The sequence below is a fragment of the Plecotus auritus genome (assembly GCF_963455305.1).
Source record: "Plecotus auritus genome assembly, chromosome: 3".
Classification (NCBI taxonomy): domain Eukaryota; kingdom Metazoa; phylum Chordata; class Mammalia; order Chiroptera; family Vespertilionidae; genus Plecotus; species Plecotus auritus.
Window position 1 is genome coordinate 109,629,433 of NC_137772.1, and position 15,095 is coordinate 109,644,527.

General features: G+C 39.5%; 1 protein-coding gene across 1 annotated transcript in view; it reads left to right on the forward strand.

Moving 5' to 3' along the window:
* TRPC4 (transient receptor potential cation channel subfamily C member 4) overlaps positions 1-15,095 on the forward strand; it is a 497,078-nt gene that overhangs the window by 174,571 nt on the left and 307,412 nt on the right. The window lies entirely within an intron of this gene.

Below are 15,095 nucleotides of genomic sequence, written 5' to 3' on the forward strand. Positions count from 1 at the left end.
AAAGGGTACGGTCTTTTTTTTTTTATTTCAATAGTTTTATTCATTTCAAACATTTTAACAAGAAGAATGTAAACACTAATTATTATAATTTGAAACTTCAAAAAATGGAGGAATCATAGCACAATAACATACCTTATATTGAAGATGGAAAAGGCAAAATAAAATTGCCTAACAAAGGAAAGGTACAAAAGCCTTTCAAATTAAACTTAAATATAATAAAATAATTTAAAACTAAAACAAATAAAAAAGAACAAAATGTGTAAACAGTAAGTTAAACATTTTCTTTAGTGCAACTTCCAAATTATGCCCGGGACGTAGATGTAGATGGTAATGTAGACTGGGTTGAAAGGTTTTTGGTCTTTAAAACATCAACTTCAGTGGGAACAGTGTTGTTGGTCTCCTTTTTAGCTAGTGCTCTGATACTGTGCTCTCCAGGGGCGTGTCTCCCTACATCACCAGATAACGTGTCTACGCATTCCCAGGGTGATGTTGGGGGACGCGTCCGCGGGCATTACAAGGAGCCTCTGGAAGATTGAGAGGTTGTTCCTTCTACTGAATGGGCGGATATAAATCCACCCACTCAGAAGAAGGAGCTGCGGCCGTGTTTCCGGACGTTGCCATGTTAACACTGCTGCTGGTGAAGGAGCGGAGGGGAGAGCAAGAGAACCCTCCGCTCTTTCTGCTCCGCGGGCCGGATAGAACAGCTGAACGGGCCGGATCCGGCCCGCGGGCCGTAGTTTGCCCACGGCTGGCATAGATAGATACACTCCAAAAATCACGTACTTGTATGTGGAAAGTTGTAACAATAGGATTATCGAAAAGGAGAGCCAGAGAAAGTTAATAAATTAAAACAGGGTAGTGGTGGGGATATGGGTGTGACATTTAAAAAATTTGTTTTGAGAAAGATTAGTTCTTAAGCACAAAAAACTAAAGGGTCTCTTTTTCCCACATTGTTTCACCTTCTTTGATTGTTTTTGTCATCTGAGCTTGATACAATCGCTAATTGGACAGCCCAGAACTCTGATTCCATGACTTTACCCTATAGAAAGGCATTCCCCTTTACACACAGTAAAAATTAATAGATTGTAGAATGAGACACACACTATTAGCTAGAGACTTTACTTAAGTGGAAAAAGAATATCGGCCCAAATATTCTAACATTTCCAAAAAAACTGTTTGAATTGGCAGTTTTTTACTCCCAATATGTCAACTGTTTGCTATTGTTAAAGAATGTAAAATGTTGCCGAATACCAAATTTCTTGTTAACACTGAAAAGAGTTGTAGTTAGTAAATAATTCTTATATTATATGGTCTATAGTAGATTTTTACAGTTAATACTTTATTCAAACTCTACTAATGCATTGTAGGGAATATAAAGCAGTAAAACTACCAAGATTTCAGCAAGTACAGTATTCCTCCATCTTATCCACAGGAATACCTTGCAAAACCTCCAGTGGATGCCTGAAACAACAGATAGTACAAACCGTATATATACTATGATTTACACACATATGTGTGTGTATATATATATATATATATATATATATATGTGTGTGTGTGTGTGTGTGTGTGTATAAAACCATATATAGGAAAAATATAGTATATACATTTTCATCTATATATATAAAAGCCTAATATGCAAATAGACCAAATGGTAGGACAACCAAACAACCAAACAACCAAACAACCAGTTGCTATGAAATGAGCTGACCACAATGGGACACGCGTGCAACATGGTAGGCGTCCACAGCAGGCAACAGAGCATGGAACATGGTGGGAGTTGGCTGTGGCAGGATGGTGGAGCAGTTGAGCGGGAGCGCCAGACCAAGGTGGGGTGTGGTCACTGTCATTGGGGCAAGCCTCTGGTGGTTACTGAAAATTCTTTGCTTCCATGTGCCATGGTCCTGCCCAGTGTTCACCCCTGCTGCCAGCACCAGCCCTCTCGCACCCGCTGCCGGTGCTGGAGCCAGTCCCGATCACTCCATGCTGTCAGCAGGTACAAGTGGCGGTTGCCAGCCCCAATTGCTCCTGGGGGCTTCTCCACCTCCCCCTGCTCCTGAGGGGTTTTCGGAGCAGCAGCTGCTGCTCACACCTGCTGTTGGTGCCAGCTCCAATCACTCCGTGCTGTCAGTAGTGGGAGCGGGGCCAGCACCATCAGTGCGTGTGAGTGGTGGTGGTGGCAGTGGGAGCAGGAGCAGGGCTACCAGAAAACAGGGGACCAAGGGCTGTGGTGGGAGGGGTCAGGTGGGTGCGTGGAGGATTGGCCGAGACATGCCCCTGTGCCCATCTCATCCTCAAGTCGCACAGTTCCTTTCAAGGAGCATGCATTCATGCACTGAGCCCCTAGTATACTATAGTAAAGTTTAATTTGTAAATTAGGCATGAAAGCAATTAACAACAATAGCTAATGATAAAATAGAATGATTACAACAATATACTATAATAAAAGTTATGTAAATGTGGTCTCACTCTATCCTAATACCTTATTAATATGTTTATACAGTGTGGATATGCTAGACTAGACAAAGGGATGATTTACTACTCTGATAGGAAGGAGCTGGACAGCTCAAGGTGTTGTTAAGCATCTGGTATGACATTTGTAAACACTTGTTTCTTATTTTTGTTGTTGTTAATCTTCACCTGAGGATATTTTTCCATTGATTTTTTAGAGGGTGAAAAGGAGGTGGAAAGACAGAGAGAGAAACATCAATGTGAAGAGACACATCAATTGGTTGCCTTCCACAGGAACACAGCCTGGCCAGGGCAGGGATCAAGCCTGAAATCAAGATATGTGCCCTTGACCAGAATTGGACCTGGGACCCTTCAGTCTGGGGGCTGATGCACTATCCACCGAGCCAAACTGTTTAGGGCTTGTTTCTTATTTTTCAGTGTATTTCACAGAGTATCTATTATGGTATTAGATTTATAGTAAACTAGAAGCCCAGTGCGTGAATTCGTGTGGCCCTGCCCACCCGCGCTGGTCTTTGGTAGTTATGGCATTAGGACCACAGGCCTTTTATAATATAGATTACTAAACATTTGAATTCATTTAATGGAGAGATACGGGAAATGTGTGTACTAGCTTTCTGTCAAAATGGCAGTCACCTCTTTGAGGATATGGACTGTTTCATCTTTATTTTTCTCAATTATGAGACTATAATACTTTGCTAGACAATAGATTCAATAAATATTTGTTGATTGAAGTATGAATGTATTGTTATTTTTTTAATATATTTTTATTGATATTTTACAGAGAGAAAGGGAGAGGGATAGAGAGCTAGAAACATCGATGAGAGAGAAACATCGATCAGCTGCCTCCTGCACACCTCCTACTGGGGATGTGCCCACAACCAAGGTACATGCCCTTGACCAGAATCGAACCCGGGACCCTTCAGTCCGCAGGCCGACGCTCTATCCACTGAGCCAAACCGGTTTCGGCTGAATGTATTATTGAATTACAAAGATTTTTAAGTCATGGTAGTATTTTTTAAAAAGAAGTTATTTGAAGAAGTTAATATTTTGGAACAATCACCTTTGCAGTAGTAGAGGGAAGAAATTGAAGACATATTTTTTTATTATTTAAAATTGTTCATATTTTATTTTACTAACTTTTATGAAACCCAATGGCCCCTTTTTATCTTGCTAAGGCTTTCATTCTATTAGCTGTTTAAGCATAAAGCCATTTATTCCTTTTATTGCAATATGCAGTAAAGACAGCATATAAATTATGTTAGAGTAAAAAGAAATGCTACAATGATTTAAATTATGTAATTTTAAAATTAGTTATTTATTGATCAATAAATCATTATTGAATATATTTTTGGTTGGTCCTATAAAATATTACCATTTAATAATTATTCAACAAAATTAAAGTTATAAAAATAAAATTAGAATTGTTCATGTATTAATAATTATAAATTCACAATGATTTATTTAGACTTAAAAATCATAAACAGAATATTTAGTCTTGGTATATTCTCATATATTTTAATCAATTACTTAATAATATCTCTAATATTATGACACTGACCTTTTTTCTGAAACTGTATTTCCTTCTTTAAAATCTATTTTTGACACTATTTCAGATGTCTTCCCCCACACACTTTCTACCAACCTCAACCCAAACCCCAAGCTCCCTTCCTCTGGTCTGTGTTTGTAGGGTATGCATATATGTCCTTTAGTTGATCTCTTCACCTTCTTTCATCCAGTACCCATCATCACACTCCCTTCTGACATCTGTCAGTTTGTTCCATATATCCATGCCTCTGGTTCTATTTTGTTTGTCAGTTTATTTTGTTCATTATATTACATATATAAGTGAGATGTTATGGTATTTATATTTTTCTGTCTGGCTTATTTTGCTTAACATAATAATCTTCAGGTCCACTGATGCTATCTCAAGAAGGTATGAGATCCTCCTTTTTCACAGTCACATAGCATTCCATTGTGTAAATGTACCACAGTTTTTTATCCACTCAACTACTGATGGGCATTTGGGTTGTTTTCAGATATTGGCTATTGTAAATAATGTTGCAATGAACATAATGGTGCATATATTCTTATGAATTGGTGTTTCAGAACTCTTAGGATATATTTCTAGAAGTGAGATTCCTAGAAGTGGGACAAAAGGCAGTTTCATTTTTAATTTTTTGAGGAAACTCCATACTGTTTTTTACGGTGGCTTAACCAGTCTGCATTCCCACCAATAGTACACAAGCACTTCTTTTTCTCCACATTTTTGCCAATACTTGTTTATTGATTTAATGATGGTAGCCATTCCAACAGGTGTGAGGTGATTTTTCATTGTGGTTCCAATTTGCATCTCTCTGATAACTAGTGACATTGAGCATTTATTCATATGTCTATTGGCTATCTGTATGTCCTCTTTGGAGAAGTGTCTATTCAGGTCATTTGCCCAATTTTTATTTGGATTGTTTGTTGTTTGGGTATTGGGTTTTATAAGTGCTTTATATATTTTGGAAATTAATCCCTTATCAGACATATAATTGGCAAATATATTCTCCCATACAGTGAGTCCCTTTTTCATTTGGTTGATGGTTACCTTAGTTGTGCAGGAGCTTTTTAGTTTGATGTGGTCCCATTTGTTTATTTGCCCTTGCCCTAGCAGTATATTGGCAAAAATATTGCTGTGAGAGATGTCTGAGATTTTACTGCCTATATTTTCTTCTAGGATTGTTATGGCTTTGCAACTTACATGTAAGTCTTTTATCCATTTTGAGTTTATTCTTGTATAGAGTGAAAGTTGGTGGTCTAGTTTCGTTTTTTTGCATGTACCTGTTCAATTTTCCCAACACCATTTATTGAAGAGTTTGTCTTTATTCCATTGTATGTTCTTGCCTACTTTGTCAAAATTAATTGACCATAAAAATGTGGGTTGGCCAACCTGGCATGGCTCAGTGGTTGAGTGTGGACCTATGAACTAGGAGGTTGCAGTTTGATTCCTGGTTAAGGCACATTCCCGGGTTACAGGCTTGATCCCCATTGTGGGGTGTGCAGGAGGCAGCCAATCAATGATTCTCTCTCATTATTGATGTCTCTATCACTCTCTCCCTCTCCCTTCCCCTCTGAAATCAATAAAAAATATATTTAAAAAATAAAAGAAATGTGGGTAGATTTCATCGCTCTCTGTTCTGTTCCATTGAACTATATTCCTGTTCTTATGCCAGTATCAGGCTGTTTTTATTACAATGACCTTGTTGTATAGTTTGATTATGTATTTTGATGCCTCCATCTTTTTCTTCTTTCTCAAGATTTCTGGTGCTCTTCAGGGTCTTTACGGTTCTATATAAATATTTGGAATATTTGCTCTACTTCTGTGTAATATACCATTGGTATTTTAATGGGGATTGCATTGAATCTATAGATTGCTTTGGGAACTATGAACATTTTAAAGATGTTAATTCTTCCAATCCATGAACACAGTATTGTTTCCACTTACTTGTGTCTTCCTCAGTTTCTTTCTCCAATGTCATACAGTTTTCTGAGTACAGGTTCTTTTACTTCCTTGTTACATTTATTCTTAGGTACCGTATTTTTTGTTGCAGTAGTACCCGTGATCGTTTTCTGTTTCTTTCTGATAATTCATTGTTGGTGTCTAAAAGTGTCACTGATTTCTGAATATTAATTTTGTATCCTGCTATTTTTAGTATTTTCTTACAATTCTTTGTATTTGCTGTAGTGTAAGTTATTACTTCTCCTCTTTTATTTCTGATTTTATTTATTTGGGTCCTCTCTCTTTTTTTCTTAATGATTCTGGTTAGAGGTTCATCAATTTTGTTTATCTTTTCAAAGAACCAACTTATAGTTTCCTTGATCTTTTGTATTATTACTATCATTTTTAGTCTTTAGGTCATTTATTTCCTTCCTTCTACTTACTCTGGGCTTTTCTTGTTTTTCTTTCTGTACTTCTTATAAGCGTAGAGTTAGATTGTTTATTTGAGATTTTTTTTTTTTGTTTCTTGAGCTAGGCCTATAATGCTATGAACTTCCCTCTCAGGACTGCTTTTGTGGTGTCCCATAGATTTTGGGTTGTTGTGTGTTAAAAATGTATGCTTTTCAATATGGTCATTTTATAATGTTTTTTGATAAAACATTTTATAAGTTTTTCAAAGTTACATTTTATGTTTTATGAATTGTTGACACTTTAAAAATGTATGGAAAACTATGATGAAAGTATACTGAATTCAGAAAATCCCATTAAATTATATCTGTCATTTAAATCTACATTTATTATAGGAACTTATTTACTTGAAGTTTTTAATGTTTTTGTTAATTTCAGTGAGAGAGGAAGGGAGAGGGATAGAGAAATAGAAGCATCAATGAGAGAGAGATGATGAGAGAGAAATATCAATCGACTGCTTCCTGCATGCCCCCTACAGGGTATTGAGCCCACAACTTGTGTGAGTGTTCTGACTGGGAGTTAAGCCATCAAACCAGAGATCTCTTGGTTCTTGTGTCGATGCTCAACCACTGAGCCACACCAGTGGGGCTACTTATAGTTTTGATTTTACTAAATGTCTGCCATAGCAAATACTTAGTGTATAGTTATAGATGATCTCTTGTTCAGTTTTGTTTAAAGGATTTCTCTCTCTTTGCAGTAAATATACAATTAAACTAGAGGCCCAGTGCATAAAATTCGTGCACAGGAGGGGGGTCCCCTCAGCCCAGCCTACACCCTCTCCAATCCTGGACGCCTTGGGGGGTGTCTGACTGCCAGTTTAGGATCAGTCCTAAACCGGCAGTAGGACATCCTTGTCACAATGCTGGACTGCTGGCTCCTAATCGCTCACCTGCCTGCCTGCCTGGTTGCCCATAACTGCCCACCCCCAGCCAGGCTGATTGCCCCTCACTGCTTCTGGGTGCCAACCTGATAGCCCCTAATTGCCCCCACTGTTGGCCTGGTTGCCCCTAACTGCCCCCCACTGCTGGCCAGCTCACCCCAAACTGCCCCCTCCTTGCCAGCCTGGTCCCTCTTAACTGCCCTCCTGTCGGCCTGGTCACCCCTAATTCCCCCCCCCTTGCCAGCCTGGTTGCCCCCAACTGCCCCCCTTCTGCAGGCCTGGTTGCCAATAACTGTCAAACAAGTTGCCCCTCACTGCCCTCCCTGCCAGCCTAATTGCCCCCAACTGCACCTCCTGCCAGCATGGTCATCTCTTACTGCTCCCCTGCCTGCCTGGTCACCCCTATTTGCCCCCCAGTGCCAGCCTGGTCACTCTAAAATGCCCCACTCTGCTGGCCTTGTTGCCCCCAACTGCCCCCCCCCTGCTGGCCTGGTCACCCCATGAATCCTGCTGTTCAGTCATTTGGACGTCCCTCACTAACCCCCCTGCCAGCCTGGACATAGGCAGCCATCTTGTGAGGGCACGATGGTCAATTTTCATATTACCTCTTTATTATAAAGGATTTTTTTAAAATTTCTTTTCTTAATTTCTTTATTAATTAAGGTATTACATATGTGTCTTCATCCCCTGTTTACCCCCTAAAGCCCCCCGTGCATGCCTTCAGCCCCCTGTTGTCTGTGTCCATTGGTTAGGCTTATACACATGCATACAAGTCCTTTGGTTGATCTCTCCTCCTTACCTCCACCCTCCCCAACCTTCCCTCTGAGGTTTGACAGTCTGATCGATGCTTCTCTGTCTCTGGATCTGTTTTTGTTCATCAGTTTATGTTGTTTATTATATTCTATAAATGAGTGAGATCATGTGATATTAATCTTTCTCTGAATGGCTTATTTCACTTAGCATAATGCTCTCCAGTTCCATCCATGCTGTTGCAAATGGTAAGAATTCCTTTTTTACTGCATCATAGTATTCGATTGTGTAGATGTACCACAGTTTTTTAATCCACTCATCTGCTGATGGGCACTTAGGCTGTTTCCAAATCTTAGCTATGGTGAATTCTGCTGCTATGAACATAGGGGTGCATATATCCTTTCTGATTGGTGTTTCTAGTTTCTTGGGATATATTCCTAGAAGTGGGATCACAGGGTCAAATGGGAGTTCCATTATTAGTTTTTTTGAGGAAACTCCATACTATTCTCCACAGTGGCTGCACCATTCTGCATTCCCACCAGCAGTGCACGAGGGTTCCTTTTTCTCCACATCCTCAACAACACTTTTCGTTTGTTGATTTGTTGATGATAGCCATTCTGACAGGTGTGAGATGATACCTCATTGTTGTTTTGATTTGCATCTCTCAGATAATTAGTGACTTTGAGTATGTTTTCATATGTCTCTTGGCCTTCCTTTTGTATTCTTTCAAAAAGTATCTATTTAGGTCCATTGCCCATTTTTTGATGGGATTGTTTATCTTCCTTTTATTAAGTTGTATGAGTTCCCTGTAAATGTTGGAGATTAAACCCTTATCAGTTATAACATTGGCAAATATGTTCTCCAATGCAGTGGGCTTTCTTGTTGTTTTGTTGATGATTTCCTTTGCTGTGCAAAAGCTTTTTATTTTGATGCAGTCCCATTTGTTTATTTTCTCTTTAGTTTCCATTGCCTTAGGAGCAGTATCAGTGAAGAAATTGCTTTGGCATATGTCAGGGATTTCACTGCCTGTGGATTCCTCTAGTGTTTTTATGGTTCTCCATCTTATGTTTAAGTCCTCTATCCAATTTTGAGTTTATTTTTGTGTATGGTGTAAGTTGGTGGTCTAGTTTCACTTTTTTGCATATATCTGTCCAATTTTCCCAACACCACTTATTGAAGAGACGGTCTTGACTCCATTGTATGTTCATGCCTCCTTTGTTGAATATTAATTGGGCATAGTGGTTTGGGTCAATATCTGGGTACTCTATTCTATTCCATTGATCTATATGTCTGTTCTTGTGCCAGTACAAGGCTGTTTTGAAAACAGTTGCTTTGTAGTATAACTTGATATCAGGTATTGGGATCCCACCTGCTTTGTTCTTCTTTCTCAGGATTGCTGCAGCTATTGAGGTCTTTTTTTATTCCAGATGAATTTTTGGAGAGTTCATTCTAGGTCTGTGAAATATGCCGTTGGTATTTTAATGGGGATTGCATTGAATCTGTAGATTGCTTTTGGTAGTATGGATATATTGATGATGTTGATTCTACCAATCCAAGAACACGGTATGTTCTTCCATCTGTTTATGTCTTCCACTATCTCTTTTTTCAGTGTCCTGTAGTTTTTCGCATATAGGACTTTTACCTCCTTAAATAAGTTTATTCCTAGGTATCTTAAATTTTTTGGTGCGATGGTAAATGGGATTGCTTTTTTAGTCTCTCTTTCTGTAAGCTCACTATTGGTGTAAAGAAATGCCATAGATTTCTTGGCGTTAATTTTGTATCCTGCTATATTGCCGAATTCATTTATTAAGTCTAATAATGTTTTTTGATGAAGTCTTTAGGGTTTTCTATGTACAGAATCATGTCATCTGTGAATAAGGACAGTTTTACTTCTTCTTTTCCAATTTAGATGCCCTTTATTTCTTCTTCTTGTCTGATCACTATGGCTAGTACTTCCAGTACTATGTTGAATAGGAGTGGTCAGAGTGGGCATCCATGTCTTGTTCCTGTTCTTAGGGGAAATGGTTTCAGTTTTTGTCAATTGAGTATGATATTGGCTGTGGGTTTGTCATATATGGCTTTTATTATGTTGAGGTATGATCCTTCTGTTTCCATCTTGCTGAGAGTTTTTATCAAGAAAGGGTGTTGGATATTGTCAAATGCTTTTTCTGCATCAATTGATATGACTATGTGATTTTTAACTCTCAATTTGTTTATGTGAGGTATCATGTTTATTGATTTGCAGATATTGTACCATCCTTGTATCCCTGGAATAAATCCTGCTTGGTCATGGTGTATGATCTTTCTGATATACTGCTGAATCCAATTTGCTAGAATTTTGTTGAGGATTTTGGCATGTATGTTCATGAGGGATATTGGCCTGTAATTCTCTTTCATTGTGTTGTCCTTATCTGGTGTTGGTATTAGGGTAATGCTGGATTCATAGAATGAGCTTGGAAGTGTTTCTTCCTCTTGAATTATTTGGAATAGTTTGAGGAAGCAGGTTTTAGTTCTTCCTTGAATATTTGTTATAACTCCCCTGTGAAGCCATCTGGCCCTGGGCTTTTGTTTGCTGGGAGATTTTTGATGACTGCTTCAATTTCTTCCATAGTTATCAGCCTATTGAGATTTTTAGAATCTTCCTGATTGAGTTTTGGAAGGTTGTACTTTTCTAGGAATATGTCCATTTCCTCCAGTTTGTCTAGTTCGTTGGAGTAGAGTTGTTCATAGTATTTTTTAACAATCCTTTGTATTTCTGTGGGGTCTGTTCTTATTTCACCTCTTTCATTTCTGATTTTATTTATTTGGGTCCTCTCTCTTTGCTTCTTGGTGAGCCTGGCTAGAGGTTCATCAATCTTGTTTATCCTTTCAAAGAACCAGCTCTTGGTTTCATTGATCTTTTGTATTGTTTTTTTGGTCTCTATGTCATTTATTTTTGCTCTTATCTTTATTATCTCCTTCCTTCTGCTCATTCTGGGCTTTTCCTGTTGCTCTCTTTCTAATTCTTTGAGTTGTAGAGTTAGATGATTTACTACCATTTTTTCTTGTTTTTTGAGGTAGGGCTGCAGAGCTATAAACTTCCCTTTCAGGACTGCTTTCATTGTGTCCCATAGATTTTGGATTGTTTTGTTTTTATTGTCATTAGTTTCCAAGATGTTTTTTAATTTATTCTTTGATCTCATTAGTAACCCAATCATTATTTAATAGCATGTTATTCAGATTCCAAGTGTTTGAGTTTTTTGGATTGTTTTTATTGTAGTTTATTTCTAATATTATGCCATTGTGGTCTGAGAAGATGCTTGGTATGACTTCAATCTTTTTAATTTGGGAGACTTTGCTTTTGACCCAATATGTGGTCTATTTTTGAAAATGTCTCATGTGCACATGAGAAGAACGTATATTCCGTGACTTTGGAGTGAAATGTTCTGAAGATGTCAATTAAGTCCTTCTGATCTATTGAGTCATTTAGGATTGCTGTTTCTTTGCTGATTTTTTGTCTAGAGGATTTATCCAGTGATGTCAGTGGTGTATTAAAGTCCCTTACTATAATTGTATTGTTCTCCATCTCTCCCTTGATATCTTCCAGGAGTTCTTTTGTTTTGTTTTGTTTTTATGTATTTGGGTGCTCCTGTATTGGTTGCATATATGTTTATCAGAGTTATATCCTCTTGTTGTATTGATCCCTTTATTATTACGAAGTGGCCTTCCTTATCTCTTGTTATGGCCTTCACTTTGAGGTCTATTTTGTCAGATATAAGTATTGCTACCCCAGGTTTTATTTGTCATTTTTATTTGCCTGAAAGATATTTTTCCATCCCTTCACTTTCAGTCTGTGTGAGTACCTTGTTCTGAGGTGGGTCTCTTGTAGACAGCATATATACAGGTCATGTGTTTTTATCCATTCAGCCAATTTATGTCTTTTGATTGGAGCATTTATTGCATTTATGTTTAAAGTTATTACTGAAAGGTATTTGTTTGTAGTCATTTCTATTTTTGTGCCTGTGTTCCTTCTTACCTTTTTTATTTCTTCTTTTTTACAGCATTCCCTTTAGCATTTATTGCATTGCTGGATTGGTAGTTATAAACTCCCTTAGCCTTTTTTTTTTGTCTGGGAAGCTCCTGATTTCCCCTGCAATTTTGATTGATAGTCTTGCTGGGTAGAGTATTCTTGGATTCAGTCCTTTACCTTGCAACACTTTGTATACCTCCTTCCATTCCCTTCTAGCTTGATGTGTTTCTGTTGAGAAATCTTTTGATAATCTTATGCGGGATCATTTCTAGGTAACTCTCTGTCTCTCTCTTGCCGCCTTTAAGATTCTCTCTTTTTCGTTAAAATTTGCCATTGTAATTATGACATGTCTTGGTGTGTGTCTTTTTGGATTCATCTTGCTTGGGACTCTCTGTACTTATGTAACTTTTTCTTCCCCATATCCGGGAAGTTTTCTGTCATTATTTCTTCAAATAGATTTCCTAATTCTTGCTACTCTTCTTGTCCTTCTCACAGCCCTATTATACATATGTTACTTCATTTTGTGTTGTCCCAAAGCTCCCTTAGGCGCTCCTCCTGCTTTTTAATTTTTTTCTCCAGTTGCTGTTCAGATTGGGCTTTTTTCTCTACCTTATCTTCTAACTCACTAATTCGGTCCTCTGTTTCTTCTAGTCTACTGTTGAAACCTTCCATGGTGTTTTTGATTGTAGGTATATCACTTTTCATTTCTTCCAGATTCTTGCATAGGTTGTTGATTTTCTCATTAATCCAGTCAATGAATTGTACCACCATTATTCTGAATTCTTTTTCTGTCATATTGCATGCTTCAATTTCACTAATTTCCTTTCTTGGTGACTCCTCATTTTCTTTCTTCTGGGATTGTGTCATCTCCCCATTCTGACTATCACCAGAAGGTTCAAACATAGAGTTGCATGGGCCTGGGCCCTATCCTGTGGGAGCTTCACACCAACTGAGCATCACTGAAGAGCTCTGACCCCAAGACTTGTGGTTGTCGTGGGTTTGTGGGAACCAGGCTTGCCCAGGGTCAGCATTACCAGTTTTCAGTGTGGCCTCATGTGTGCACCTAGAATCAGGGTCTTTGTCTGCACCACGATGAAACAGAAACCCTGCTGGCAAGTGCCGAAAATCAGAGTCTCCTAGCATGTGCCAGGAGTCAGAGTTCCCCTGTGCCTGAACCAAGAATCGAGTATCAGAGTATCTGTTGCTTTGTGTGGCCTCGTGCTGAGAATCAGGGTCCCTGTGTGCTCATGCACCAAGAATTGTAGTCACTGGCATTTAGTGTGAATGCACTGGGAGTCAGGGATCCCAGGTGCACGTGATAAGAAAGAGTCAAGTCACTGGTGCTCAGTGCTGCCTTCTGCCTGGATAATCCAGGTCCTGGTCAGCTTGGGGGACTGGGTTACCCAGTAGTACTGTGTCGGCAGGAGGTGCACTCTTGCACTGCAGAAAACAGACTTCTGTGTGCACTTGCCCAGAATCAAAGTCAGGTGGCACTGCCGCCCTGCATGGGCTTCGGGTTTGGTCACCCATTTGTGTTGTGGGGAACAGATTTCCAGTGTCCACACTCCCAGGCTCAAACTCCTGTAGCGAAGCTGTGGCAGTGTGAGGGATGGGTCTATCAGTTACTATGGTGCTGCCCGCGACTGTGACTCACAGAAATCTGCAGTGGGGATGTCTGGATTCATGGTGTCTGTGGGTCTGCAGCTGTGGTCACAGGTCTCTGTCCCCAGTGGCTGCAGGGTCCTGGTTTGCATCTGAGACAATACTGGGTTGTACTGAGGCCAGGATCCTAGTCTCAAGCAGCTCTGTTTCTCAAAATGGCTTGGTCTCTGTGCCCGCACTGGCCACCCTGGAGTGTCCACAGTGGGAGCGGGGCTCCGTCATCTAAGACTGCCCAGTTTGGCACCCCTTGGAAGACCTGCAGAATCTAACTGTCCCTAGCTCATACACACACACACCACACACGTCCACACACTCCTCTATCACTCCCTCACTCTCTCACATTCTCTCCATCCCTACCTTCCTTCTGGTCACCATCTTCCTTATATATGTTTATTAGTTAATGTTATCTTTAAAATAAAAGATTACTTAAAAATAATGCAATATGTATTGACCCTATTTAAATGTAACATACTATCTCAAAATGCAATATGGTTTCCTTAGTTAGTGCATTTTAAAAATTGTGGTTGTTGCTATTTTTATCAACTAATTGCATATATTTCAAATAGGTAATTTCATCTTTTTAATCTTTATATAGTATTTCTTACAAAACAAATTGATATTCTAAATGGCCAAATGAAATAAAAGCATGTAGGTTTAATTATTCACATGTAAAGCCTACACCTCTACTTAAAAGTAGTAGAATTGAAGTTTCATATCAGTGTTTTTTTCTGCATACTTCTTTTCCTTTTGATCCTATTTCCTTCATATTTTACCAGCAGCATATTTTAATGTGACATGTGTTGTTTTTTTCTGCTATTCCTGCTTAACTTATCCTTATGTAGCTTTGATTTTCATAGATGCCACTGGGACTTTTTGCCAGCAGGGAGAAATATTAAACTAAAAATTGTACAGCAGCATGGTGTAATGCAAGACATACAGACTTGGGTGTCAGACAAGTGGACCTGGGTTCAAAGAGCAGGCCTTTCACTTACTTTCTGAGTAAAAACATCTATAATCCTATATAATAAAGAGCTAATATGCAAATTGTCATCACACCCTTGTATACTTATGCCCTCATGGCCTCATACTCAGGCCAGGGGACCTGAGGCCGGGCTGGGGGACCTGAGTCTGCACCCCCTACCCTGGCGCCGTGGCCGGGGGACCTTAGGCTGGGCCAGAGGTCCTGAGGCTGGGCCCCCCACCCCACATCAGGGCTGGGGGACCTGAGGCCATGCCCCCTCTGCCCAGTGGGGCTTGACGGGGACCTGAGGCCTCTCCCTCTGCCCAGTGGGGCTTGACAGGGGACCTGAGGCTGTGTCCCCTACCCCGGAGCCAGGACTAGGGACCTGAGGCCACATCCCCCACCCGGAGGG